This window comes from Acipenser ruthenus, chromosome 21 (genome assembly GCF_902713425.1).
Source record: "Acipenser ruthenus chromosome 21, fAciRut3.2 maternal haplotype, whole genome shotgun sequence".
Lineage (NCBI taxonomy): Eukaryota > Metazoa > Chordata > Actinopteri > Acipenseriformes > Acipenseridae > Acipenser > Acipenser ruthenus.
Window position 1 is genome coordinate 28,686,782 of NC_081209.1, and position 3,248 is coordinate 28,690,029.

Sequence of the window (3,248 nt, forward strand, 5' to 3'; positions counted from 1 at the left end):
TTTTCTACACTGCCCCTCTTCAGCTTGTTTTCGTTCCTTTACTCCACTTCTTTTAATTTTCAGAAATGAACTAATTAAAGCTGCAGTGCCCTACAATCATATTCAATATAATTCTGCTGAAAGTACTTTTTCACAGTAAGCCCCCCCTCCAGTTAAACCCACTTGCCATCTGCCTCACTTTGTAACGCACGCTCCTGCTACTTGCAGCAGTTAGGGGTTATAAAATGAACCTTCAAATGGTTTTACAGCTTGTGTTAGAGAAAGGTAATAAGGGGATTGACTTTTCTTTCTTCATGGTGTTTCTATTGATAAGGTTCTACTGTAAAGTTTCAAAATGTGTTTATAAGATTGCGTAAAACTATGGACAAAAAATAATTTCTTGTACTTTTTCAAAATGCTATGCTGTGAGCGCTGTAAAGAATGCATTTTTTTTAGCTTTGAAATCTTTTTATTATCATGTTTTCTTCCAGTAACCACGGCAACGACCAAGACCAATTCGTCACTGTAATAAAAGAAAAATACAAATTTCATTGTGAAATGACCTCATTACAAGAAGTCACATTAACAGAATTTGATATTACCGAAACGAAAAGTGCGAGAGGTAAAGGAATTTCCTCTCAGTGGAAAAATGTTATTGTTGGAAGCTTATGGAAGGCGAATGTATAACATTTCTCGTTCCCTGTTGGGCCACTGATTCTTGATGCAAGTCTGATTGTGTAAAATGATGTCATTGCTGGACCTGTGCTCAGGTTTAGCTAATTACCTTAAATCTGAAAACGTAATGGTCTTTATAACCTCGCTGCTCCCAGGGCCTTTGCATGAGAAAACAATGTGGACCTTCATTATTAAGCAATTGAAAAAACTGAGAGGCGCCTACCATAACACTGTCAATGTAGCATAGATCCAGCATGGACTGCACTGGTATAACATGACAAGCCAGATCCAGCATGGACTGCACTGGTATAACATGACAAGCCAGATCCAGCATGGACTGCACTGGTATAATATGACAAGCCAGATCCAGCATGGACTGCACTGGTATAACATGACAAGCCAGTTACATGATCCTTCCTCAATAAGTGGCCTCTCAAATTCATTCAGGGAAGTAAACCTTATTAAAGTTTCCCAGTGTCTTTTTGCAGTTTTACCATGCCCATTAAAATGGTCATACTGTGCATGTTTATTAATATGCTTTAGGGCAGCAAGGGTGGAGTAGTGGTTAGGGCTCTGGACTCTTGACCGGAGGGTCGTGGGTTCAATCCCCAGTGGGGGACACTGCTGTTGTACCCTTGAGCAAGGTACTTTACCTAGATTGCTCCAGTAAATACCCAACTGTATAAATGGGTAATTGTATGTAAAAATAATGTGATATCTGTATAATGTAAAATAATGTATAATGTGATACCTTGTAACAATTGTAAGTCGCCCTGGATAAGGGCGTCTGCTAAGAAATAAATAATAATAATAATAATGCTTTACTATACCTTGCTATTTATTTTGTTTACAATGCTTACCTATGATTCACCATGCTTTAACTCTGCTTTATTACACTTTACCATGCTTTTATGGGAAACTATTACAAAGGTAGTAACAGGACATGCAACTGACCTATAATGGCAACCTTCCTTTGACCCGTGTTTGTGCAAAAACGACAACAACAACAACAACAGCATTGCTTTCACCTGTTATAAGAATGTCAAACCTTTCAAAAACACCTGCAGATACAAATCAACCTGTATGCGTGCTTGTCAGGGAAACTGTGGCACCCAGTTATTTTTTCTAATGAGTGCTAATGAGTCACCTAATGGGACTGAGAGCTGGAAATGTCATGTAATTTCACTTCACTCACCCCAGAACAATCAACAAAGCCGTCAACAAGGCCCGGCTCGCCCTTTGAAGTCACTCGGACGTGCTGTCACTTGAGTTTGGGGCCTGACAGCGCTGTTTTCGCAGGGCGGGTGTTTACATTTTTTGGCGGTTGGGGGAGTGGAATAGTCCGTTTTTCTTGGCAATATTACCTTAGGGCATGGAGGAGGGGAAACTAAGGCAGGACATGGATTCCGTAAGTTACCATGTAAACCTACAATGTCGGAAATATGTTTATCTGTCTCTTTTCCGAGTCGTTGGCCCAACAACTAAAAGAAACGAATCCCCCCACGTCACTGCGGGGTATGATTTTGTGTGAATTTGTAAACAGCAGATTAATAGAATCAGTCAGACGATATTTTTTATTAGGGTTAAAACTTTTTTTTTTTTTGTAATAATACAGTTTTGTAACCTGTTTGTTTATTTTATAAGAGTTAGTAACTGACGTTGTGCATCTGGTGTCGTGAATTATCTACCTGTAATATCTTTATTGTCCACAGCAGAGGGCGCTGTGTTCTTCAGACAATTGAGATCAGCAGACAAGATGCTGTTGCTGTTCATCACTCGTGTGATTTCAGCATCAGTTTTATTTAATTGTTTTTTTTAATTTATTTTAGAAAACACTGCATTTGCATTCTTTTTATAATTAAAACTTTGTACAGTATACGCTTCTGTTTACTCAGAGGGTTATATTCAAACCCCAAAGCTTTTTGTTAAATAAACACCTATAATTATGTCACTTTTAAATATATCCAGTGTCCGTTTCTCAGCTCCATTGCTGTATGTATGCAAAAACCTTCTATATATATATATATATATATATATATATATATATATATATATATATATATATATATATATATATATATATATATTATAAACGTATATCGTGTATATAGAAGATATTTGATGTAGGCAAGTGCATAGATCATTCTTTGCATTGGCCAGAGGCGGCAGTGTTTCTGAGTTGGCTGCACAGAAGCATCAATATGTAGGTAGCAGAGCATCACTGCTTGTAATAGTCATTTTTTACTATCATGAAGTGTGCGATGCTGGTATAGTGGTTAGCATAGCTGCCTTCCAAGCAGTTGACCCGGGTTCGATTCCCGGCCATCGCAAAGTAATATTTTCTTTTTTTAAAATAATTAATAATGAAGATACATATACAGACCCCTGAATACTGTATTTTCTACAGTGGATGCGTGATATTCCTGTGCCTGAGCCCCACTGTGTTCTCAAGCACTGCCATTGAGTTGTGCTGCAGTTTGCAACAAATATTGAAAACAAGACCAAACTGATTCTGTAGCAAAATAAAACAGCACATTTAACACCACTGATTTTCTACAGTACGCTCAGCCTACTGCGTTGCTCAATACACGAAA

At 37.9% G+C, this 3,248-nt stretch overlaps 1 non-coding gene across 1 annotated transcript; it reads left to right on the top strand.

Annotated features, from left to right (window-relative positions):
• The first annotated feature begins 2,912 nt into the window (after positions 1–2,912).
• trnag-ucc (transfer RNA glycine (anticodon UCC)) lies at positions 2,913–2,984 on the top strand. The gene has a single exon. It is a non-coding gene; the product is annotated as a tRNA-Gly (tRNA).
• The last annotated feature ends 264 nt before the right edge of the window (positions 2,985–3,248 follow it).